The sequence below is a fragment of the Triticum urartu genome, chromosome 4, assembly GCF_003073215.2.
Source record: "Triticum urartu cultivar G1812 chromosome 4, Tu2.1, whole genome shotgun sequence".
In the NCBI taxonomy this organism is placed as follows: Eukaryota; Viridiplantae; Streptophyta; class Magnoliopsida; order Poales; family Poaceae; genus Triticum; species Triticum urartu.
In genome coordinates, this window is record NC_053025.1 from 531,801,315 (window position 1) to 531,828,463 (window position 27,149).

Genomic DNA, 27,149 nt, shown 5'->3' on the forward strand with positions numbered 1-27,149 from the left:
TGGCGGCTCGTCGTGGGAGATGCCAGGGTCAACATGGCAACAGTGCCGTGCCGGACGGGCCGTGCCTAGCCCGTACGGCGCACCATGCCAGGCGTGCTCCGGGATTCGGGGGTGGCAGGCTTTACTGTAGCCACGCCCCGTCGCACCGCCGTTAGGTGGGTGCAATCTTTGTGGGTACGGTCTTGACCGCTTTATGGGGAGCCGACTTCTTGCAGTCGGCCTTCTCATGGCCGGCTTCTTCGAGTCGGCCTTCTCATGAGGGCTAAAGTCGGACCGCCTTCCGAAAGCCAGCCTGGGTTGCAGCCAGCTAGGGGAAGGCGGCCCCATGTCTTGGATTCTTGAGAGCCGGGCGGGCTCGTAACTTTTTCAGAAGGGCCAGGGGAAGCCGGCTAGGCTACCCATGGCTATTTACTCCGACAGTAGTCCTCGAAGCTGATCGAGCTCCGAGGTGAGCAGGGGGACGAGAAGCTTGGTCAGCTTCCCATCCTGAAGAGCCGGCTTAGCGGGTGTACGGCGACTTCAGAGAGCCCCGCGTCTTGTAGGCGAGAGGAGGGGGGGGCAACCCGTGTGCCGACTACGGGCCCTCCCGCGGCCACGTGGCGGCGAGATCCTGCGAGCGCACGCGCGCGACGGGATGCCGCCGCAGGCCCCTGCCCGCCACTCGCGAGCCTTGGTCCGGGCGCGGATCTTTCGTGGCCCACAGGGGCCGCTCGCCTTCTTGAGGCAGTTTTGTTTCACCGTTAAGGCTCGATAATCGCGGGACGTGGGGAGTGGGCACGATCGATCCCCACGCTTCCCCACGCCGCGCCTCCTCGGCTCCGCCACATGAGCCTATAAGTAGGGGGAGGAGGGAGAGCGACAGTGGTTCGCAGCTCCCTCCCGCTCCGCCCCTCCTAACCCTCGTCCTCTTCCTCTCGCCGCCGTCATAGCTTCCCGTCTCAGCGCCGTCGCGTCTCTACACCACCTCGCTCCCATGGCGCTATCAAGCTCGTGGGACGGCTCCAACGTCCATGAAGACCATGTGGAGTTCCTCCGCCAGACCCGGCGCCTGCCCGGCGCCGACCGCGTACAGGTCCGCCTGGCGCCGGAGAAGGAGATCTCACCGGCACCGGAGGAGGGCGAGCGGGTCGTCTTCCGCTCGCACTGCCTGTGCGGCTTCGGCCTTCCGGCGAGCGGGTTTCTTCGCTCTTTCCTGGAGTTCTACAACCTGCAGCCGCATCACCTTATGCCCAATGCGGTGATGCTACTGTCGGCCTTCGTCTCCCTCTGCGAAGGCTTCTTGGGGCTGCTCCCCACGTTGGAGCTCTGGGGAGAGTTCTTCCAGAGTAAGCTCGGCACAGTCGTCGCCGGCGTGCCCGCCCCCTGCGGAGCCTTCATCGCCATGAGGAGGGCGAGCGAGAACAACCCGTTCCCGCCCATCACCCTGATCCAGTCGGTGAAGGTCTGGCAGAGATCTTATTTCTATGTGAAGAACATCGCCGAGCAAGGAGACTACATCAACCTGCCGGCTGGGAGGCAGCCCTCGTGGAGCTTCCGGTCCCAGTCATTGTCTCCGGCCGGGAACGCCGCCATCTCCCGGCTTCGGGTGATGATTCAGTCGGAAGGCCTGCGCGGGGCCGACTTGGTGGCCGCCTTCGTGGAGCGCCAGATCCTTCCTCTCCAAAGCCGGCCCCATAAGATGTGTCAGATGAGCAGCCGCTTCGACCCAAGCCGGCTGAGCACATGGGAAATGCCCCACGCGGAGGTGACGCTCATGGTTAACTACATCGCCAACTGCAAGCTCACTGGGGACTGGCAATACGGCAAGGTGCCGTATTCTCGCGCCAATCCTCCGCCCGTGGTAAGCTTCTCTCTCTATCTTCTTTTTGTCATCGGCCGGCTTCATGACCGCCGGCGTCTGACTAGTCGGTTCTTTTGAGCAGAACCCTCTTCTTGCGCCGCCGGCTGGGGCGGCGGGAATTGAACGGCAGTATACACCCGACCGCATGGTGGATGATGTTGACGACCCGGACTTGGGGGCGGCCTCCATGGAAGACGCCGTCGTGGGGGACAGTGCCGAGCCCGGGGGCTCAAGGTTCACCGCGAGCTTCGAGGACTGGCCGGACGAATTCGAAACCGAAGTCGCCCCGCATCGCCAGCTGGCGGCCGACCATCAGGGCGCGGGCTCGTCTATCGCGCCGGCTGCCGGCGGCGGCGCACAGAAGCGCCGGGCCGCTTTAGGCCTCTTCGGCAGTCGGCCGAAGAAGTCCAAAGCCTCCGCCGCGGCGACCAAGCGAGACGACGCAGCTGCGAAAGCGGCCCGCTTCCGCAAGGCGGTGAAACAGCCTCCGGCGGTCTCAGCGTAAGCCTTCAACTGCCTTGCCGCATGCTCGTCATCATTCTCTTTCTCTTCGAATATTCTTCTTAACTTTTCCTCGCTTGCTGGACAGGGCGCCACTTTCCCTTGAGCGGGGTCTGGGCGGCTCCGTCGTGGGGCCGGCTGGAGGGTCTTCGAGCTCCCGCCGCGTGGACCCCCGCGCCGATCTCAGGGAGGCCATAGAGCGGAACGCCCGCGAAGCGCGGGAGGAGCGCGAGGCGGCGGAGAAGGCGGCCGCCCAGGCGGCGAGGGAGCAGGCCGAAGCGGCAGCCAAGGACCAGACGGAGGCGGCTACCGCGGAGACGGAGGCGGAAAGCTCGCGCAGCCAGCCTCCGCTGCTCGCCATTCCTCTCCGAGCCGTAGCCCCCGACACCCCATTGTCCTTGGCGGAGGAGATCGTCCAAGACCCGCCGCTGTTGGAGAGGGGGGAGGACCCCGTGGCCTTGGTGAGGAGAGCGCCGCCAGCAGCGCCAACCGGAGCGGGCCAAGGCGGTAAATCGTCAGCGGCGCCAGAGGGGCCGGCCGGAGGTGAGCCGGAGAACAGAGCCGGCCTCGAGGTGCAGCCGGCGACGGGCGGGCGCGCAAGGGGAGGCGCCGCTCCGCCGGAGTTGCGCCGAGCCGCGGGCGCAGGCCAGTCGGCGGAAGATCTGGAGGCGGCCAGCACTGCCACATCCGAGTGGACTCCCAGCGGGGGAACTAGCAAGCTGAATGTAGCGGCTCAAGGGGTCCGGAGCCGGCTGCAAGCTCAGGCCGCCCTGCTGCAACAGTTCACCCAGGAGTTCTTGTCAACGCGAGCCACTATCTGGGTGAGTCCTTCGTTCTTGGCTGCTTTGCTTTCTTAATTTCTTCCGTGGGGGCGCGTCAGCACACCCACTGGGTGTAGTCCCCGAGATTCGGGCCAACTGCTGCGCAGTCGGGTCGGATCTTTCTCGACGGCTATCTTACTTTGCTTTTTCTGAACTTCGTGCTGCCGCCTTCAACTCCCAAGCCCGGGAGTTGAGCCGGCGGACCGATGACCTGGCCGACAGCCGAAGTAAGTACTTGGTTTTGTCTGTCTCCTGTGGGGGCGCGTCAGCGCACCCACTGGGTGTAGTCCCCGAGATTCGGGCCGACTGCTGCGCAATCGGGTCGGATCTTTCTGGACGACTCTTTTCTTATTGGTTTTTCTTTGTCTTCAGGGGCCAACGCCGACTTGAGGAATGAGCTCGGCGAGGCGAAGGCCGCCCTTCATACCAAGGAGGCCGAGTGCGCCGCCTTGGTCCAGGAACGGGATCGCCTAGCCAAGAAGCTGGACGACCAAGAGGAGAGCCACAAAGCGGCCTTGCAGGCGGCGCAGGAAAGCGAAGCCGCCTTGAAGGCGGAGTATGAGATCGAGGCGGCGAGCTGGTCTGAGACCCGGCGAGCCCTGGACGAAGGCTTCGGCCGGATCGAGGACTCGATCGACGGTAAGTTGCCTTCTTAGCCCTTCTCCTGCCCCTTGCCGCCTGGGTTTTTTGACTTATCTTGAGCTGTTTCTTGTTGTTTCTTGCAGATTACTTCCCGGGCTACTCCGCCTTCGCCGCCCAAAGCATTGAGGCCCATCGCGAGGCGCGCCGTCAAGCGGGGGCCGACATTGCACCGGATGCAAACCGGACCCTTGAGGAGCAGCTCCTGGCTGTCCAGGCACGGTTGCAGCAGGCTCATCGGATGGTTCGCCAGCTCCAACGTGCCGGGGCGCAAGTGTTGGCCGCCCTCTGGCCTGGCGAGACGATCCCCCGCACCCCAAGCCGAACTGCCGACTGGATGGAAGTCGCAGTTGGTCGCTTCGAGGCATGGAAAGCGTCAGCGGCCCGCCTCAAAGCCGGGCGGGCGTTGGAATTCGTTCGGGCTTGGTACCCAGGGCTGAGCCTGGACTAGCTGCGCACTTGGCAGATGGAGGCCGACGCGGAGCTGGAGGAGGTGAGGCCGGCTATCGCCCAGCGAGCTTCGACGATCGCTGAATGCACCGACATCAGCGTTTTCGCACCCGAAATCGATGATGACGGTGTTGCTCAGCCGGAGGAGTGGTTCGGACTGAACCCGGCGGTGGGCGTGGACTCGGCGGAGGAGATTGCCTCCAGCGACAAGGGCGAAGAAGACGAAGACGAGGACGGCGAAGACGTCGAGCCGGCTGGTGGAACAACCAGCCGACCTCAGGCCGACCGTGCCTCCAGCAACGAGGCGCGTGGAAGCGCGCCCTCTGCGGGAGGCGGCGACCAAGCCGAAGTCCGTCAGCCGGCCGCTCCTTCAGCCGGCACGACCGTCTCCGCCAACCAGTCTGGCTCGTCGGCCGCTCCGCCAGCTTGACCTGCTGTCTTTATCTTTCCTGCTTTGTTGTCTTTGAACAATCTTTGTTAAGTTTTCGCAGTTCCACCCACTGGGGGTGTATCCAAACTATGTTGAATGCTGGCCTCTTGGAGGTCTTTTTATGTAAATATTATCATGTGCATGTTTGGTTTCCATTCACGTATGCTTTTTTATCCTTAGGCTTTTTCCTTTGCCGCCTTCCCTCTTTGGAGAGGCAAGTGCTTGAGCTTTCTTGGATTAAAGTAAAGTGAATGGAAACCGGCCGGCCGGCTACTCTGGTAGCCAGTCGGCGGTGTTAGAAAAACCGGCTTTTGTTATATTAGTCCGTTAGTCCCTAGCCGTTTTTCGTGTGGGCGCCCGTTCCTACCTTTAACTCTTGCCAGCTGGACAGCCAGTTCTTCGAACTGCGACTTTTGGCAAGAGAAGGCTTGAGAGCCGGCACACTACTTGTCTGACTGCGGGTAGGACTTCTAACATAACTCCAGTCGGCCAGTCCCCGAGCCGACTAGTCGAACTCGGTGCCGGACGGAATAAGTAAATGATACGACAAGGTCATAAGCATGATACTTTTCATTCATAAATACGGGATGGCAGTCCCCGAGCCCTCCTCGGGGGGTCCTATTGTCTTGTACTTAATACAAAAGTTAGCGTGATACATACTGCCTTTCAACTGTAAAATCTTCGAAGGAGGTTGGCGTTCCATGGCCGTTCCGACTCCTTGCCGGAGTCGTCTCTCTTGCGTGCCTTCGGCTTCTGTGCATCGATCAGGTAGTAGGAGTCGTTGCCTAGAGCTCTGCTGATGACGAAGGGGCCCTCCCAAGGGGCTGAGAGCTTGTGCTGGCCGGCTGTTCACTGGATCAGTCGGAGCACAAGATCGCCCTCTTGGAAGGATCTTGGCCTGACCTTCCGGCTGTGGTAACGGAGCAAACCCTGCTGGTAGATGGCAGACCGGCTGAGGGCTAACAGCCGGCTTTCTTCCAGCAGGTCAAGGCCGTATTCTCGTGCTTCCTTGGCCTCGGCTTCCGTGTAGATGGTTACTCGAGGCGAGTCAAATTCGATGTCAGTTGGGATGACCGCCTCGGCACCATACACAAGGAAGAAAGGGGTGAAGCCGGTTGACTTGTTTGGTGTAGTGCGCAGACTCCAGAGGACAGCCGGCAGCTCATCAAGCCAACAGCCGGCTGAGCGCTCCAGAGGTACAACCAGTCGGGGCTTGATGCCGGAGAGGATGAGGCCGTTGGCTCGCTCGACCTGGCCGTTTGACTGCGGGTGGGCGATGGATGCTAAGTCCAGATGGATACCTTGGGCTGCGCAGAAACGTGCCAAGGCTGCTTTGGCAAAATTCGTGCCATTGTCGGTGATGATGCTGTGTGGCACGCCGTACCGTGCTGTTATGTCTGCAATGAATGTCACAACAGTCAGCCCATTCAGCTTCTTGATCGGCTTTGCCTCAATCCACTTGGTGAATTTGTCCACGGCGACGAGCAAATGCGTCATGCCGCCGCGCGTCGTCTTGGATGGGCCCACCATGTCCAGTCCCCAAACAGCGAAGCGCCAAGTGAGGGGAATGGTCTTGAGTGCCGAAGCCGGCACGTGTTGCTTGGAGCTGAAGAGTTGGCATCCCTTGCAATGTTTGACTAATTCTTTAGCATCATCCAAAGCAGTTGGCCAGAAGAAACCATGGCGGAAGGCTTTGGCGACAAGTGATCTTGAGGCCGCATGGTGGCCGCATTCTCCTTGGTGAATGTCTCTGAGGATTGCAATGCCTTTCTCTTGCTCGACGCACCGTTGGAGGACTCCAGTGACACTGCGCTTGACGAGCTCTCTGTTGATGATTGTGTATGCTCCGACTCGACGTTGGACTTGTCTTGCTTCTGTTTCGTCAGCCGGCAGGTCTTGGTTTACTAGGAAGTTGAGGAAGGACTGAGCCCATGACGGAGCCGCGACTTCTCCTACTGCCAATGTGGCTACTGCTACCAGGGTGGGCGGGCTGGGCGGTGAGGTGCTAGAGTCGGCCGCCGGCTGTAGTGCTGGTGCAGTCCCCGGGCCGGCTACCGCAGTCCCCGAGCCAGCTGCCGCAGTCCCCGAGCCGGCCGCCGAAGTCCCCGAGTCGGCTGCCGAAGTCGCCGGGCCGGCTACGGGGGTCTTGGGGTTGCCTACTTGGTTCTTCGAGCCGGACCCGGCCGCATCGGGGTCAGGCGGCACGAAGATGGAATCGGACTCTGGAGACGGCTTGATGGACGGCTTGAGGAGGCGTTGTAGAGCGACGCCGGTTGGAATTGCTTGCCGAGTGGAGCCTATTCGAGCCAGGGCATCGGCTGGCTCGTTGTCGGCTCGTGGTACGTGGAGGAACTCGCATCCTTCAAAGTATCCGCTGAGTTGTTGGACCAGGAAGCGGTAGCTCGCCATATTCGCGTCCTTGGTGTCCCAGTCGCCGGATGATTGCTGGACCACCAGGTCCGAGTCGCCATAACATAGGATCCGGCGAATGCCAAGTTCTTTGGCAAGCCGGAGCCCGTCTATGAACGCCTCGTACTCGGCCACGTTGTTGGAGGCGGCAAAGTGGATCTGTAGCGTGTATCTGAGCTTGTCGCCTTTGGGAGAGGTAAGGACGACGCCGGCTCCCAAGCCGGTGCGCATCTTGGACCCGTCGAAGTGCATGCGCCAATGGGTGGAGTCGGGAGCCGGCGGCAGGTAGTGGGTCTCGGCCCCAGTCGGCGAGGAAGTCGGCCAGTGCTTGGGACTTGATGGCAGTGCGGGGCTGGTAGAAGATCGTGTAGGGGGCCAGCTCGATGGCCCATTTTGCCACCCGGCCGGATGCGTCCCGGCTGCCTATGATCTCGGCTAGCGGGGCAGTGCATACGACCGTGATGGGATGCTCTTGAAAGTAGGGCTTCAGCTTCTTGGCGGTGAAGTACATGCCGTAACACATCTTTTGATAGTGCGGGTAGTTCTGCTTTGAGGCGGACAGCACCTCGCTCAAATAATACACCGGCCTCTGGACCGGCTGGGCTCGGCCTTCTTCTGGGCGCTGGACTAGGATGATGGTGCTGACCACCCGGCTGGTTGCGGCGATGTAAAGGAGCATGGGCTCTTTCTCAGTCGGCGCTGCGAGGACAGGCGGCGTGGCCAGCATCTTCTTCAGCTCGTGAAAAGCTTGGTCGGCCTGGTCGTTTCACTCGAAGTGAGTGCTCTTCTTCATGAGGCGGTAGAGGGGGAGAGCTTTCTCTCCGAGCCGGCTGATGAAGCGGTTCAAGGAGGCTAAGCACCCGGTGAACTTCTGAATCTCTCGAAGCTTGGTGGGGATCGCCATTCTCTCGATGGCCTTGATCTTCACCGGGTTGCATTCGATGCCGCATTCGGAGACCAGGAAGCCTAGGAGCTGGCCGGCTGGCACTCCGAACATGCATTTCTCGGGGTTGAGCTTGATTTGGAACCGGCGTAAGTTCTCAAACGTTTCCTTGAGGTCTCCTAGCAAGGTGCCGCGCTTCTCCGTCTTCACCATGATGTCGTCCATGTAAACGTGAGCGTTTCTGCCGAGTTGCTTGAGGAGGCACTTCTGCATGCAACGCTGAAAAGTGGCACCGGCATTTCTCAAGCCGAATGTCATGGTCAGGTAGCAGAAGGCTCCAAATGGCGTGATGAAGGCGGTCTTCAGGCGGTCGTCCGGGTCTAGCTTTATCTGATGATATCCGGAGTAAGCATCCAAAAAACTCAACAGCTCGCATCCGGCTGTGGAGTCTATCACTTGGTCAATCCTTGGCAGGGCAAAAGTATCTTTGGGGCCGGCCTTGTTGAGGCTCGTGTAGTCTATACACATGCGCCACTTGTTGTTCTTCATTAGCACAAGGACCGGGTTGGCGAGCCATTCTGGAAAGAAAACTTCCATGATGAAGCCGGCCGCCAAAAGCCGGGCTATCTCCTCCCCTACAATCCTGCGTTTCTCCTCCGACAGTCGGCGAAGGGGTTGTCTGACTGGCTTTGCGTCTTCTCGAACGTGTAGTTTGTGCTCGGCGAATTTCCTCGGAACACCCGGCATGTCCTTGGGGGACCATGCGAAGATGTCCCGATTCTCACGGAGGAAATCGGCGAGCTCGCCTTCCTATTTGCTGTTCAGGTTTGCCCCGATGACGGCAAACCTTTCTGGATGCTCGGGGTCAAGAGGTATCTTCTTCTACTCCTTGGCCGGCTGGAAAGATCCTTGAGTATCATGCTCCTTGGGGTCGGGGGACACGGCCGACGGCTTGCCGGCTACGGCCACGACTCGGTCCAACATCTTCTTCTCTTCGGCAATCACAAGGGACTCGGCCAGCCGGCTGCTGGCAGCCGCGCACTCAGAGGACTTCTTATAATCACCGGCTACGGTGATGACGCCTTTGGTGCTTGGTATCTTCATCTTGAGGTATGCATAGTGGGGAACTGCCATGAATTTGGCCAAGGCAGGTCGGCCAAGCAATGCATGGTAAGGGTTCTCCAGGTCCACCATTTCAAACCAGATCGCTTCCCGGCGGAAATGCTCCTTGTCCCCAAAAAGCACATCGATCTTGATCTTGCCAATGGGGGCACAGGATAAGCCCGGTATGATGCCATGAAACACTGTCCGAGTTGGCGTCAGCTGCTTCGTCTTGACATTTAGCTTTTCCAGGGTGTCAAGGTACAGGATGTTGATGCTGCTCCTGCCGTCTATCAACACACGGGAAAAGCGGGCGGCGCGTCTGTCCGTCGCAAGGGTGGCTTCCAGGACCAAAGCGTAAGAGCCGGGAGATGGCATCACCTTCGGATGGTCGGCCCGGCTCCAGCTGATGGGCTTTTCTGACCAATGCATGTGTCCGGCGGGGTTGGTAGCGACCACGCTAACTTCCTGGCGCTCTTGGCGTTTGCTGCGCCGGTCTTCTGGCTGGCTTGTAAAGACGATGTAGGTTGCTTGCTCGTCAGGGAACTCGTCATGCACGGCTCTGACTGCGGGCCGAGCGGCTGGAGGCGGCGGAGGCGGAGGCGGCGGGCCGGCAGGCGGAGGCGGCGGGCCGGCAGGCGGAGGCGGCGCGAGCCCTTCGCCTTTAGAGATTCGGGTGAGCCAATGGCAATTCCGGGTCGTGTGGTTGGACGGCTTCGCGCCGCTGTGGAACTTGCAAGGGGCGTCGAGAGTTTGCTCGTAGGAGAAGGCGGGCTGCCAAGCCGGCCTGCCGCCCTTGGGCTTCTTGGGCGCCGGTCGCTCTTCAGGCAGCGCATCTTCGACTGTGGCCACCTGCCGACTGGCGGGAGGCGGCGCGGGGCCCCTACGCTTGTGATCGTTCGAGTGGGGGAGTCGGCCGGAATCCCCAGCCGGCGTCTTGGGCGCCGGGTTGAGTACCTTTCCGGACGCGTCCACCCGAAGCTCGGTCTTCATCGAGGAGTCGGCGATGGCGTACTTGTCCGCTATGTCCAGAAGCTCGTCGAGGGTACCCGGCTCGTCGCAGAGGAGCTTGTGCTTGAGGAGGGTGCCTTCTCGGCATCCGGCTGTGAAGTATTCTATGGCTTGCACCTCGTGCACCCCTTCACAGGAGTTGCGGAGCTCGGCCCAACGCGTGAGGTAATCGCGAGTGGACTCGGCGGGGCCTTGTACGCACAAGGAGAGCTGTCTGGGCTTGGGAGCCCGCTTGTAGGTGCTGGTGAAGTTGCGGATGAAGGCTTCTGTGAAATCCAGCCAGCTGTTGATGCTACGCGGCTTGAGGCTATTGAGCCAGGTCCGCGCCGTGCCTTGCAGCATGAGGGGCATGTACTTCACGGCAACGCGCCGGTTGCCGTTGGCTATGCTAACCGCCGTGGAGTAGTCGATCAACCAATCTTCCGGCTTCACGGAGCCGTTGTACTTGGGCGTGTCTCTTGGGAGCGAGAACCCTTTGGGAAAGGGCTCGTCGCGGATGCGGGGGCCGAAACAAGGCGGGCCGACATCGTCTTCTTCTTCCAACGCCAGGGATCGCGCCAAGCGGTCGATCCGATGGCGGGCGTCATTCTCGCCGATTCCTTCGCGGCGGCCCAGCCGGCCGCTGAGAGTCGGGTGCGCCACTGGCGGTGGGGCGGGATATCTCTCCCCACGGGGCGGAGGCGGAGGCGGGTCACCACGCCATTCCATGGCTCGGGGATGACCGTCCGCGTCTCGCTCGATGGAGATCCGAGTCCGGCTGCGGCTGGCAGTCGGCTCCTTCTCGCGTCGCGCACGGGTGTTGCTCGTAGTCGACGTCCGGGACGTCGCGCCGTGTTCTCGGCGCGGGGGAGGGCTTTCCACGCGGGCGTCGGCTTCGTGTCGCTGCGTGGCTGCATCAATCAATTGCTGGATGCGCCGGGTCATGTGGGGGAGGTCTTCGGCCTCCAAGCCGTCCAACTCTTCTACAGCCGCCTGGGCGGCACGCAAGTTTTCGAGCGGAGTGGCATAGACCGGGCGGTCGACTCCCAGCGTGTCGGCGATGACGGCGCCGCGTTGCTTGACAAGCCCGGCCCGGCTTGGCCCTCCTGGGGCCGGCGTGCCGAAGGCGGCGCCGTCAGCTTCGCGCTGATAGGCCTCAGTGAGGCGTCTTACGGAAGCCAGCCTCCGGCCCTCTGCGAGGAGGGCGAGGCGGCGTGCCTCCAGTGCTTCGTCGTCAGCATTAGCCGGGAGGGGAGCGGACAAGTCGTGGGCCACCGTGTGCGAGGCGTCGCGGGTGCTCTCGTCGGCCGGGCCGCCGTGGCCGACAACCATCACTTCGGTGGTGACAGCATCGCAGCCATCGGCTCGAGGAAGCGGGTCGTTGTAGATCGTGACGTTGGTGGGGAAGGTGTCGTAGGAGGCCGTGTCGGAGTCGAGAGGCATCGGGTCGGTGGAGCCAACCGACTCCAGGTCCGCAGCGGGCTCGCTGGAGACATGGAGCTGGCCGAGAAGGTTGGCGAGGTGGTCGGTGCCCGCATCGGAGGCGAGCTCGTCGGAGATGAGAGTTTTGTCGAGGAGATCAGCGAGGCCGCTTGCCGCGCAGATGCTGGTGACGCCTTGCAGCGCGTCGTGGCAAGCGCCATCGGGCGTGCCGGGCTGGCTACGCTCGCGGGGAGGAATAGGGTTCCCGTCCAGAACAGGTCTCCGGACGACGGTGCACCTAGCCCCACGGTGGGCGCCAAATGTCGGGTGGTAGGTGCGACATATGCCAACGGGTGGCTTATCATTGTGGGAGCCAGTAAGACATCGCCGGTGCCTGGAAACGGGATAAGGCGAAGACATGCATGCCGGCGGATCTTACCTAGCTTCGGGGCTCTCCGTGGAGATAACACCCCTACTGCTGCTCTGCGGGGTCTCCGCATGCTCACTAGATGAATCAAGTAGCTACACAACGCTCCTTGAGCTGTTTGGGGGGAGAAGGAAGAAGGGCACGGCTAGCCTGCTTCTTCTCCTCGTGGGGTGTCTAGAACTAGCAGGGGGTCCAACCCTTTGCATGGGTGCCCCGGGGGGTTTATATAGGCCTACCCCCCGGGGGTACAATGGTAATCCGACTGGGCGCGGGGCCCAGCCGTCTGTGACTGCGCTCGCCGGCTTCTACGCTGGCTGCTGGGGCCCGCCGACTGGTGGGTCCCACCGGCTGCCGGCACCTTGGTCGACAGGCAGGTCCCACTGTCCAGGGCCTGGTCGGAGGCTGGTTACTGTGGCTTCATCTTGTTGACGTGAGCTTCATCGTGGTAAGCGTGGCTACAGTACCGCCGCCTGCCAGGAGATCGCTGTAGCCTTACCGCGTCTTGTCTCCTTAATGGGGCGTCCTCTTCGAGGAAAGCGGCAAGCCGGCTGCGGGGAGCCGGCTCTGTCTTGGGCCGACTAGTTGGAGGCGTGGCCGCCTTCGGGCGTCTCTCTGCTCAAAGGGGCCCACCGTCTATGGGCCACGCTGGCGGCCCGTCGTGGGTGATGCCAGGGTCAACATGGCAACAGTGCCGTGCCGGACAGGCCGTGCCTAGCCCGTACGGCGCACCATGCCAGGCGTGCTCCGGGATTCAGGGGTGGCAGGCTTTACTGTAGCCACGCCCCGTCGCACCGCCGTTAGGTGGGTGCAATCTTTGTGGGTACGGTCTTGACCGCTTTATGGGGAGCCGGCTTCTTGGAGTCGGCCTTCTCATGGCCAGCTTCTTGGAGTCGGCCTTCTCATAAGGGCTAAAGTCGGACCGCCTTCCGAAAGCCGGCCTGGGTTGCAGCCAGCTAGGGGAAGGCGGCCCCATGTCTTGGATTCTTGAGAGCCGGGCGGGCTCGTAACATTTTCAAAAGGGCCAGGGGAAGCCGGCTAGGCCACCCATGGCTATTTACTCCGACAGCTTTAGCCACAATGGTCCGAGAGGACGCATGATGACCACAGGCCCCCGAGTGGATATCGTTAAGGATCATCTGACCTTCTTCAGGTGTGATACACTTCTGGCCAACCCCAGTCGCGCTTTCTCTATATAACTGTCCCTTTATGACTGTAAAGGCCTTGGATCGACGGACGATCTGTCGAGCCTCTTCTTCGTCTTCTGGGAGTTCTTTCCTTAGGATGTACGCGATGTACGGTTCTGTCCAGACGAGAGTGATAACCAAGACTTCCATGATCAGGTCGACCACAGCTGGAACTTCAACTTCAGTCAGATTCATGGCGCTTTTTGGCTGCGGGGCCTCTTCAGTGAAGGGATCCTCCTGGACTGATTGTGTGTGGATGTGTTCCAAAAACACATTGCTGGGAATGGCTTCTCTTTTGGAACCTATTTTTGCCAGATCATCAGCTGCTTGATTTTTCAGTCGGGGTATGTGATGAAGGTCTAACCCCTTGAATTTCTTCTCCAGCTTTCTCACTGCATTGCAATAACCAGTCATGGCTGGACTTCTGACGTCTCATTCCTTCATCACTTGATTAACCACCAAATCTGAGTCGCCGTAGACCATAAGGTGACGGACGCCGAGTGAAATGGCCATGCGCAACCCATATAAAAGTGCTTCGTATTCTGCCTCATTGTTAGAGGAATCGAAGTGGATTTGAAGAACATATCTGAGTTTATCTCCTCTGGGGGAGACCAACACCACTCCGGCGCCGAAACCATTTAGCATCTTGGAACCGTCGAAGAACATGGTCCAATGCTCCGAGTGAACCTGAGTCGGCAGTTGTTGTTCAATCCACTCGGCGATGAAATCCGCGATTGCCTGGGACATGATAGCTTTCTTTGCCTCAAACTTGATATCTAGAGGAAGGAGTTCAATCGCCAATTTTGCCACTCGACCAGTTGTGTCCCTGTTATGCAAGATCTCTGACAACGGAGCATTGCTGGCGACTGTAATGGAATGATCAGAGAAGTAGTGGGCAACTTTCTTTGTGGTCATATAAATCCCATATACGAGCTTCTGATAATGAGGATATCTTTGCTTTGATGGGGTTAAGACTTCAGAAATATAATACACTGGGTGCTGAACTTTGAAGGTTTTCTCTTCTTCTTCCCGCTCGACCGTAAGTACCATACTGACGACTTGTCCTGTGGCTGCAATGTAAAGCAGCAAAGGCTCCTTGCTGATTGGGGCAGCAAGCACCAGCTGGGTGGAGAGCAGAGCTTTGAGCTCTGCGAACGCTGCGTCAGCTTCAGGAGTCCACTCGAACTTGTCAGACTTCTTCATCAATCGGTAAAGAGGCAATGCCTTTTCACCGAGACGAGATATGAATCGACTTAGGGCGGCCAAGCAACCAGTAAGCTTCTGAACATCGTGCACTCGCACAGGACTTTTCATTCGGAGTATAGTACCGACTTTTTCTGGATTGGCGTCGATTCCCCGTTCGGAAACGAGAAAACGGAGTAACTTTCCACCAGGAACCCCGAATGTGCATTTTGATGGATTAAGCTTGATATCAAACCTTCTGAGGTTGGCAAAGGTTTCAGCAAGGTCAGTCAGCAGGTCGGAACCCCTCCGTGACTTGACCACAATATCATCCATGTACGCCTCCACATTCTGACTGATTTGGGTGAGCAAACACTTCTGAATCATCCTCATGAATGTGGCTCCGACATTCTTGAGGCCGAATGGCATGGTAACATAACAGAAGCACCCGAGTGGAGTGATGAAAGCTGTTTTGTTCTTGTCAGGTCCATACAGACGGATCTGATGGTACCCGGAATAGGCGTCTAAAAAAGACAGTCGCTCACATCCCGCAGTCGAGTCGACTATCTGGTCGATGCGGGGGAGAGGAAAATGATCTTTCGGGCAGGCCCGATTGATATGTTTAAAGTCAATGCACATGCGAAGTGACTTTTCCTTCTTGGGGACCATGACAACATTGGCGAGCCACTCGGAGTGGTAGATTTCTCTGATGAAGTCCGCCGCTAAGAGCCGCGCCACCTCTTCGGCAATGGCCTTTCTCTTCTGGACGGCGAACCATCGGAGATGTTCCGTGACAGGTTTTACTTTTGAGTCGACTCTTAGGCGGTGCTCAGCCAGCTCCCTGGGAACACCTGGCATGTCAGAGGGCTTCCATGCAAAGATATCCCAGTTCTCACGGAGGAACTGGATGAGCGCTTCTTCCTATTTGGAGTTGAGTGTTGTCGAGATATGAGTTGGAGCAGCGCGGGGGTCGGTCGGGTGGATGTGAGCTGTCATCGTATCGCCAGTCGACTGAAAAGTCGACTCTGTAGCGGGCTTCTTGGCTCGCAACAAATCAGTCGGGTCTGTAGTCTTCTGGTATTCCTGCAACTCCACCACTGCCATCTGAGCATCAGCAATCTTCGAACCTTTCTGAAAACATTCTTCCGCTTTCTTCTGATTGCCCGTAATAGAGATCACATCTTTGGGGCCAGGCATCTTCAATTTGAGATAGACGTAACATGGTCGGGCCATGAAGCGTGCATAAGCCGGCCTCCCCAAAATACCGTGGTAGGCACTCTGGAAGTCTACAACTTCGAATGTCAACTTTTATTTGCGGTAATTTTTGGAATCACTGAAAACCACATCAAGAGCAATCTGGCCGAGTGATTCAGCCTTCTTCCCAGGATTGATTCCATGGAAACTCATGTTGCTGGCACTGAGTCTGGACATCGGAATGCCCATCTCTTTCAACATCTCAGCATACAATATGTTCAAACCACTGCCACCATCCATCAGGACTTTGGTCAGTCGAGTGCCTTCAACAACTGGGTCGACCACCGAAGCTTGCCTCCCAGGGGTGGTGATGTGCGTTGGGTGGTCGGACTGGTCGAATGTTATGGCAGTCTGAGACCATTTCAGGTAACTAGGTGTCGCCGGAGTGACCATATTCACCTCTCGATTAATAACTTTGAGTCGACTTTTGCTTTCAACATCGGCAAAAATCATCAGAGTGGAATTGACCTGAGGGTATCCGTCGTCACTGTCTTCTTTGTCCTCGACCTTGTCCGACTCCTTTTCCTGACCTTTGGGCTGCTTGCCCTGGAACTGCTGGATCAAGAGTCGACACTGTCGAGTGGTATGTTTCGGGTAAATGAAATTACCCTCTTCATCTTTCTTTGTGTGGACGAGACATGGTAAGTCCAACACATCATTTCTGTCTTGGTCTTTAACCTTTTTGGGGTTCCAAGGTCCTGTAGGTTTCCCTTTAAACTTTCCTTGGGTTAAAGCCAAGGCTTCACCGGGAGCCGCTGGCTCGGCTTTCCGCTTCTGTTTCCGATTGGAATTTCCTCCGGATTCTTTGGCGACTGACTTGAGCTTGCCACTCCTGAGTCGATCCTCATCTTCACCATTAGCGTACTTGGTGGCAATCTCCATCATCCTATTTAGGGACATATCTTTGGTTCGACCGAATTTCAAATTCAGTTCTCTGTATTTCACGCCTTCCTTGAAGGCACAAACTGCTTGGTGGTCAGGCACATTCTCCACCGAGTGATGTAACGTGATCCACCTCTGGATGTAATCCCTCAAAGTTTCATTCGGCTTCTGCACGCAAGACCGCAGTTCCGTAAGCCCTGCTGATTGCTTGCATGTGCCTTCAAATGTGGTGACGAACACTCGGGAGAGATCTTCCCAAGTGTAAATGCTGCTAGGTGCTAACTAGTTCAGCCACGCTCTAGCCGAGCCCTCCAACACGAGAGGCGGGTGCTTCATGGCCACTTCATCATTGCCGCCGCCAATCTGGACGGCCACTCGGTAGTCCTCAAGCCAAGTATCGGGCTTGGACTCTCCAGTGAACTTACTGACTCCAGTCGCCAACCTGAAGTTGGGAGGAATCACAGCGGCCCTGATGGCTATACTAAAGCACTCTGGCCCTGAAACATGTACTCTGCCACTGGTAGGTGCATCTCTGTCGTGACCTTCTCGGTGAGCCCTATTCCTGTCGACCAAACCTTGGACGAGAATGGATCTCGCATCAAAGCCTGGCCCTTTGGGGTCGACTGGAATCCTTCGCCCACCACCATGAGGGCTCCTGTCATCCTGCTGGCGAGGCACATACGACCCGCTCCTCGGGGGAGGCGTGGGCACTCGACGTCGACCGTCACGATCGACTCGGTGATCATACTGCTCATGGTTCCCATACTGGTCACACCGGTCTCCACGTCCCTCACGCCTCGGGGACGATCTCGGGCTGTGAGCCGACTGAACTGTGTCCGCGGCAACGGATCTACTGTGAATCCTATTCCGCTACTGAGAAACAGCGGAATTCTGGTCTCCTGCTGCCCGGAGTAACGCTCTGATCTGCAGCAAGCCTCTGCCAGCCTTCGACTGGGAAAGCTGAATCGACTCCGCTATACGGGCCGCAGCTGCTAAATTCTGAATCGGAGTTCGATATACCTGCGGGGGCGGGAAGAGCAGACGTCGACTGGATTCAGGAACCCGTTGTCGCGCACGCTCGTCAAGTGCTCGCTGGAGGTTCTCCAGTCGAGTGCGCTCGGCCAAGTTTGCCAGGCGCACATCTTCCAAGGCGCGAGCCTCGAGGGTTTCTCCAACGATAGGAGTGTGCAGTGCATCCACGTTCCGGCGGCGAAGTTCTTCTCTCTGCAGCTACGTGAGAGGCTGGGGAAGATACTCCTCATGGGGACGCGACGGGTCGCCTCCACCCGCGCCTCCGTAGGTGCGGGGAAAACCGGGAGGACTGGGCGGTCCATCGACCATCAGAACCTCCGCCGCTGGATCGCTGCTGTCGCACTCGGATGCGGTCTCTACGGAGCCAGTCGACAGGTCAAACAGGCCGTAGAGGGATTCGTCGGGCTCGATCTCCGTGACTTGCGGGGTGGCCAACTGACGTGCCACCGCATGTCTCACCCACCGCTGAAGTCTCGACCGACCGGAGCGCTTGCGCCGGCGGGAAATGGGGAGGGAGGACAACACAGGAGCCGACCAGTAGGGGGTCGACGGTTGCCGCAGGAGAAGGCCGTGGACGCACGTGCTAAAGTGCGTTGCCCCGCGAACAGGGAGTGCGTCCACGTCGAGCGGAGCCTCCTGGAGCCAAGCAGAGTCGTCAACGATGAACGTGAGCGCACCGAGATGGATCTCGCGGCCCTCCACCAAAACTCCGCCGTAAACCATGATGATTCGGGTCGGAAAAGGTCGCAAGTCCTCCAACAAACGCTAAAACACCGGCCGCATGGTGGGCGCCAACTGTCGTGGTTCCAAGTCTGACAGTAGTGTAGGGGGGTAAGTATGGAGAGGCAAGATCTTAGCTATGGAGAAGTTGTAAGCACGCAAGGTTTACGAGTTCAGGCCCTTCTCAGAGGAAGTAATAGCCCTACGTCTCGGAGCCCGGAGGCAGTCGACTGGATTATGCGTGTATGAATTACAGGGGTGCGAACCCTTTACACTGAGGAGGGGGATGGCTTATATAGAGTCCGCCAAACCACTCCGGCCCTCAGTTATGCAGGGTTTTAAGTACATTAAGGTCGGGCGTTATTGGTAATGCCCCTAATAAAGTGCTATGATGACCATAAAAGCTACTTAATGACCGACCGTTAGTGTGCGGAGTGACTTTAGGTCTCCTGGCTGTCGGGTGGTTGGATCTTGGTCGAGTGGTTGCTTCTTGGTCGAGTGTCTTCAAGTCCGTCGAGTGAAACACCGCCAAGTCGATTGAAATGTGATTTCTTCTGGAGGTGTCCTTGGGTAGGTCAGTTTGGATAGGTCCATGGCCCTACCCTAGGTACATAGCTTCATCAGTGTGCGATAGAGACAATGAACCAAGCTCGGTACCATGTTGAGATAGTGGGAAGAATAGAAAGTTGTATTATCAAAGGCCAAAACAGCCAGCATATATACGGTACAAAAGGCAGAAATATGAAAGGCCAAAAGGAAGTAATACGAAAGGCCAAAGGCCATCTGCACTATAACTCTAACACTATCATCTTCGAAAGCTAGTCCGTAAAATTTTTACTAAGTAGACATTTATTTCTATTTCAAGGTCTTCCAAACCTATACCACCTTTTTCCGTAGGTCGACACAATATATCCCACATCTTCAAGAAGTATTTGGCCTTATTTTCATCACTCTACAAAAAATGCCAAGCTCGACAAAAATCTAGTCTTTTCCACACTCCTATTGGCACCTCAAAGGACGAGTGGATAAAGATGGGCAAACTCATAAGCACCGTATTTAGGAGGATCAGACGTCCACCATACGACATCAGGTTACCTTTTCAACAACTAAGTTCCTTTTGAAATGTGTCCTTACTACATTTCCACTCTTTATTTGTTAGCTTACAGTGATAAATTGCTATCTCAAGATAACTAAACTAGCGGTTTCCAATTTTGTAGTCGAATAATTGTTGTAGTTATTTTATTCCTCTTTGGTATGTCCAAAGCAGTACAGTTCATATGAAAATTGATCTCAAGCTCGACTCGAAAGTTCATAATACCAATTTCGTAATAATACCCATGTCCATATCATGCTCTATGAAGATGATCGTGTCAAACTATATTGTAAAATGGAAACCCTCCATCCACTAGATGTGGGATTAACCCTCCTACTTGTTCATTCTCCTTGGCTCTACCAATGAGGATTGCCAGCATATCCGTGACAATGTTGAAAATAATTGGACATAGAGGATCACCCTGTCGCAAACCGTTCTTGGTCTAAAAATAGTGTCCTACATCATCACTAACCTTAACCCTCGCACTACCACCCTGAAAACCGTGCTTGGTTTGAAAATAGTGTCCTAGATACCATGCATTTATCGGAAGGAGCACACGAAATAAACCAGCTTTCCGGTGTGCAATGCTTCTCGATACAAGAATGCCGGGAAGAAATCTCCCCAGAAAGTTGTATGGTACTTACTGATCACTCCCTGTCTGCAACATTATATTGTAGATTCCAAGGAAGCAAATCTCATGCGTTGGCATGTGAATAGGACAAAGCCCGACGATGGAGATGATCCGAAGCTGAGACACCTCGTGGATGGAAGCCATTGGAGACCGTTCAAGGGCGAATATCGATATTTCACATGTGATGCAAGGAACATCGTGTTCGGCCCGTGTAGAGATGGCATGAATCCGTTTGGCAACTAGAACACCAACCATAGCACATGGCCCATGTTTGTATGGATGTATAACCTCCCCCTGGTTGTGCATGAAGTCGAAGTACATACACATGAGCATGCTGATTCAAGGGCGGAAACAATCGGGAAATAATATTAATCTATATCTGGGGCTACTTCAAGAGGAGTTAGACACATTATGGAAAATACCGACCAAGACATGGGATGCTAGCAAAGGCGAGTATTTCTATATGAGAGCCATGCTGATCACGACGGTGCAGCACTATCTTGGTTACGGATATGTAGCTGGCCAGGTGTGCCATGGATATTTTGGATGCACGCGGTGCATGGATGATACGACGTCTCAGAAGCTAATGTCAAGGAAAGATGGCGGGTCTAGGAAAATTGTATACATGGGGCTTCGAACACTAGTAGAAAAATGGCCTAATGTGAAGCTCATTAGTCTTGGTTTGTAATTGAACCGGCACTAATGTGACCATTAGTGCCGGTTCCAACAGCTAAGCGGGCGGCACTCATTGGTGCCGGTTCGTGCCACGAACCGGTACTAAAGAGGTTGTGGCAGGCTCTTGTCAAGCTGGGGTCCCACCAGCACCTTTAGTACCGGTTCATGCCACAAACCGGTACTAGAGTTTTTGGTTGATTCTTTTTGCAGCGGTTTTTTAGTCCCACCTCGCTCCACTCACAGGGTTTTTACCACCTTAAATATGTTACTTCTCAAACTATCACAACCACTTGATCTTCATTGAACTCTATGTGTAGAATTTGTGGCCGCAATATAAGTCTTCTCCGGTTTCTAAACCGGTGATGACTCATATTGACAATTCGGATTGTACACAAAAATATCATTGATGATCAATGTATTTTTGATGTATATTTTTACATGTTTACAGATAGCAGTATCGCGTTTTGGCTGAAAGGCGCTACTGGTCACTGTATTTTTTATGTATATTTCTACATGTTTACACAATCTCTTTCGAAGTATTAGGGTTTCGGACGAAAACTCATCTGCTACAAAGGCATTTCATTTTTAAACTTTTTACAACTCTAGACTTTTTGTGTGTTCATATGCACCATTCAAAGCCATGTCATTTTCTATTTTTCAAGCATTTACTGATATGTTTTGAGCTAAATGACTCTAAAATTGAAAAGCACTACAAATGAACTCTGAAAAGGTTGAAACTTGACATGGTATCATCGTTTCACCCACATAGAATGTGCAAAAAAGTAGAGAGGGTTACGGCAAAAAATGGATGCACTTCGTGTACAAACTGGACAATCTCTTTCGAAGTATCAGGGTTTCGGATGAAAACTCATCTGTTACAAAGGCACTTCATTTTCTTGAAATTATTACAACTCCAGACTCTTTGTGTGTTCAGTATGCACCATTCAAAGCCACGTCATCAACTTTCAACTCTTTCTGATATCATTTGCTATTTTTCATGCATTTACTGATTTGTTTTGAGCTAAATGACCGTGAAATTGAAAAGCACTACAAATGAACTCTGAAAAGGTTGAAACTTGGCATGGTATCATCATTTCACCCACATAGAATGTGCAAAAAAGTAGAGAGGGTTACGGCAAACACTGGATGCACTTCGTGTACAAATTGGATAATCTCTTTCAAAGTATCAGGGTTTCGGACAAAAACTCATCTGTTACAAAGGCACTTCATTTTTTAAAAACATATTACAAGTACAAATTTTTTGTGCGTTCAGTAGGCACCATTCAAAGCCACGTCATCAACTTTCAACCGTTTCTGACATCATTTGTTATTTTCATGCATTTACTGATTTGTTTTGAGCTAAATGACCATGAAATTGAAAAGCACTACAAATGAAGTTTGAAAATGTTGAAACTTGGCATGGTATCATCATTTCACCCACATAGCATGTTAAAAAAAGTAGAGAGGTTACAGAAAAAACTGGATGCACTTCGTTTACAAACTGGACAATCTCTTTCGAAGTATTAGGTTTTCGAACGAAAGCTCATCTGTCACAAAGGCACTTCATTTTTTAAACTTAGTACAACTCTAGACTTTTTTTGCGTTCAGTATGCACCATTCAAAGCCATGTCATCAACTTTCAACCGTTTCTGACATCATTTGCTATTTTCATGCATTTACTGATTTGTTTTGAGCTAAATGACCCTGAAATTGAAAAGCAGTACGTATTACCAATTTGAATATAATGATAAAACACACTAATATTAAACATCTATTTTTAAAGTAAAGTTATTCACAAACTAGTGATTCACACAAATTTCAAATAATTCAAATTTAAACTATTCAAATTATAAAACTACTGGCACTAATAGAAAGCTTGTAATTTTTTGTACCTAAAGCAAAAATATTCACAAAGAAAATCTAAATACAGCAAAAAACAACTCAGAAATAAATAAAGCTGAAAAGAAAAAAAACTACATAACAAAACAACTTTGCGCGCTTCCCAGTGGCCTCCTTGGCCTTGGGCTAGGATGAAGGCCCGTAAGGCCCAGCGGGCCCACAGGGCAGCATGGCAAAGTTAGGCCCAGAAGCCTGCAATAGAGAGGAGCTCGAGAGAGCTACCATGCTGGGGCTTATAAACCAGTGTGGACGCCCATCGGCTAGCGAGGTGTGACTAAACTTGCCACACTGCACCTGCGCCAGCGCACCCCTTTAGTACCGGGTCATCGCTCCAACCGGTACTAAAGGGGGGGTCTTTAGTACCGGTTACAGCCACGACCAGGTACTAAAGGGGGTCGCTTCCCACCACTTGGCTTGGCCAAATTTGACCTTTAGTACCGGCTGGTGGCTCCAACCGATATTAAAGGCCCCTCCTATATAAGCAACACTTACGAAAATTTCAGTTAGTTTCTTCTTCATCTGCTTCATCGTCGCGCCCGTCCCTGTCGCCACCCCGTCGTCGTGCCTGTCCCCATCGCCGCCGCGCCCGTCCCTGTCGCGGCCCCCATCACGCCCGTGCACGTCCCCGTCCTCGTCGTTGTCGCCGTCCCAGTCCCCGTCCCCGTCGCCGCCCCCGTTGCGCGTGCCCGTCCCTGCCCCCGTCTCCTCGCGTGCCCGTCCACGTCGTCGATCGCACGCGCGCCGCCCCCGGCCCGTCCCCATATGTCGTCGCCCGGTCCGTCCCCGTCGCCACCCCCCGTCACCTCGCATCATCGACCGCCGCCCCGCTGTAAGACCGCCCCCTGCCGTGCCATGGCGGCCCTCACACACACAGTACACACATAGAGACATATTTTCCTTAATTATTTTCTGTTTTCTATTTTTTAGTTTTTATACTTTTAGTTAATATAAATGTTAGATTAATGTCAATTTTTAGATGATTATAAATATATATAAATGTTAGATATTAATGTCAAATGTTAGATGAATTAGATAGAAATTTAGATATTAATGTCAAATGTTAGATGAATTAGCTAGATATTAATGTTAGATGAGTTAGTTTTTTATACTTTTAGTTCTACATGAATTAGATATATTAATGTTAGATGAATTACATATATTAAATTTAGGTATATGAGATTTGATGATCTAATTAAAATTTTACTATAGAACTAGTTTATTTTTAGTATGAAAATTAATAGAACTAGTTTATCTTTACTTGAATTAGTAGAACTACTTGAATTAGTTGAATTAATAGAACTAGTAAGTGTTTATCAATTAATGTTTCAACTTTGAACATAGAAAATGTCTGACGATGAAAAGAATTTCGGTATGTGCGAATAGTGCGAAGACGAGCGCGTCGTATGCGAAAGAAATTTCCAAGTTGATGGTAGGTGCTTCAACATCAAGCTGGATGAGACTTTCGAAGTGGATACAGTAAGTCACAACGACAAGTCTTTTTTCGTAATTAAGCATCACTTATGCCTCATTTGCTTCAACTTATAATTTACTATTCTAAGAGTGTATCCCCTGCCATGCAAGAATTTTTTTCTTGGATAAGATTGGTTTCAGTCATATGAAAACTATGGAGGTAAAGAGAGTTTACTTGAAGACCGAGCATGGTTATACTTTCTATGCAAAATTATACAATGTAGACACCTGCACCTATTTTGAATGCAAAACTTGGCAAGCATTATGCAAGGCTTATGCATTTGAGCCTGATATGGTTATCACAGTTGATATTCGTTCGGAAGATGATATTGAAGGAAATATCGATATCTGGGACGATGTGCAGACGCCTCCAGTTCTACCATTATGTGAGTTTCTCAACCATATTTATGTCTTTGATATTGTTTATTCAAAAATAGATGACAACTAATTTCTATTCACAACTTATTCCATTCAAGCAAACATGTTCGGCGCATGATAGACAGGACCGTCCACTGTCCCGGGGCTGAACTAAACTGCGAGGAGATAAGTCATTATGTTTCATGGCTTGAGAATCTTGATGCTTTCAAGAGAAATTATTTTGCTGGACTTGAAAATCTTAGTACTCAAAATGTGCGACCAATAGTGTTCGTATTGAACTACGGTCACATCTATTTAGGAAAGAGGGTAAGATTTTTACTATTTATCCTCAGTGCATCTTTTGCATAAATTATTTTTTAAGCTAAACTTCATTGATAAGTAATATTACTATACGATGTTCTTCAGCAGGGACTCTCGATGATAGTTGTGCCTCAGAGGATCGAGACTAAAGGTCACATGTCAATGGTTAGCTTACGACCAAGACATCCTACAGTGCACGTGAGTGCATTCAGGATTTCTGAAACCGAGGAATGCTTAATAGTGAAAGACTGGAGCAAAATTATGAAGGATCGCAGATAAGTACTAGAGGGCAACAATCAGAAGCGCAGCCCACGATTAGGAGACAGGTTCATCTGCATGCTCCAATATGATGAATCAGGAGATCTACACATGTTCTATGCTATTTTACCTGAGAGAGAGAGAGTAGCAGGAGTGATTAGCTAGTTCATGCTCTTAGTACTTGTCCTCTCGGGTCCGCGTTCTTCGTCCTGAACTTAATCTCTAAGTGATTTGCTTTTGTGGTCTTATGAACACTTATAATGTCGTGACCATGTTAACTCGATGATATCTTTGCTTCTGGTACAAGTTAATGTTTCTTCTTTAAGCTAGTGTTGGTGGTGATTAGATAGCGGTAATGACTATGGTGATTAAATAGTGGTAATGACTATGATGATTATTAGCTAGTGTTGTTGGTGATGATATGATGCAAGAGTTTTTATATTAATATGATGATGATGAGTTATTATATCATTTATGAAAGAACCGCAGATTAGTTTCAACTGGATGGATCCTAGCTAAGTGATCAAGTAATATGGATAATCCATATTACTTGATCACTTAGGATCCATCCACTTAAAACTAATCAGCGGTTCTTTCACCTAGTGATTTAATAACTGTTTATAATGCAAAAAAATCTCTAAATTAAATGGAAAACACAAAATTAAAGGAAAAATAAATAATAAAACCAAAAGACCCAAACCTTTTAGTATCGGTTGGTGTTACAAACCGGCGCTAAAGGTCTCCACGCCCCCGGCGCTGGCTCGTGCCACGTGGTGGCCCTTTAGTGGCGGTTCGGGTTGAACCGGTACTAAAGGGGAGGGGACCTTAATCCCCACCCTTTAGTGCCTATTACAGAACCGGCACTAAAGGGCCTTTCAAACCGGTGATAATGCCCGGTTCTGCACTAGTGGAAGATGGCTCGAGAAGGATGACCCTTGGAGAAACCATGGAGATCTATTCAATGGTGAGGCTGAGCATCGAGGACCTCCATGTAAGCAGAGCGGCACCGAAATCGATGAGCTGTTGAAAACCTGGGAACAGTGCGCCGCGTCGAGAAAGACGATGAAAAAGGCGCCGGAGCCGCTGCTGAAGGTATGCAAGACGAGGTCTATTTTCTGGGACTTCACTACTAGGAAAAAGGCTACTAGCAGCGCGGGTAAAATGGCTACTAGCAGCGCGGGTACCTGCGCTACTAGTATCGCGCTATAACTAATAGTTAGTAGTAGCGCGGGGTAAACCGGCGCTACTAGTAACATTTTACTAGTAGCGTGGATGTCACCCGCGCTACTACTAACGAAATAGTAGTAGCGCGTCTATAGTACCACACGCTACCAGTATCCTGAATACTAGTGGCGCTCCATTTCACCCCCACGCTACTACTAACTAATTAGGAATTAAAAAAAATCCATCAATTCCATTTTATGCATACAATTCTAACAACTAAAACAAGCCCAGATTTGTAATAAACCAGCAGCATTACACATCATTCCAAATCGAAGATTTATAGTAAACCAGGAGCATTAGAGCATATCCATACATCTACACTTATTGCCTATTCACTTATTCCCAGCTAGTGCAAACATAGTTGAAAGCAAAAAATGCATAAAAGCACCAAACAGTGGCATTCTATCCCTCCAAATGATTTGCTCCCTCTCCATCCTTGCAATCATCTTCTTCTCCCATATGTGCTTCGCCCATTTATGAATCCAAGATTTCTGTAAAGAGCAAAGAACAAATAAAATTAAATTTCAGCAGACGTATATTTCCTTGCATGTTGTGATGTACAGTAGCTACGGGAATAAATATACGAAAACAAAAAAGTGAGTGATTTCTATTAACAAGAGATCACGTATGTAATAGCTACAAACAAATGAAATTAATGTCTAGATAATATATATTGCCAAACAAGCCTAGATGAACTATATATTGCCAGGTAATAGGACATATCTAATTTTCACATTAATTGCCTTTAGTTTTATTCAAAACTAAATATACCTAAACATAGATCATTTCATATAGATGTTCAAAGGATAATACGGCTAAAAGAATCCAATTTCTTTGGTTTTTTGAAGTAGTTTAAAAGGAAAGCATTAACACATAATAGAAATGATTATCTGCCATAGGGTGATGCTAGACAGCTAAAAAGCTCACAACCCATCAGATCAATTGCTCGATAGGATAGCACAAATCTTATAGGATGATTTTCCAAAACAAAAGCAGACCAACAAGGACAAACAATGGCCCATCAGACCACTTGCTGTGAACTATAACACCAAAG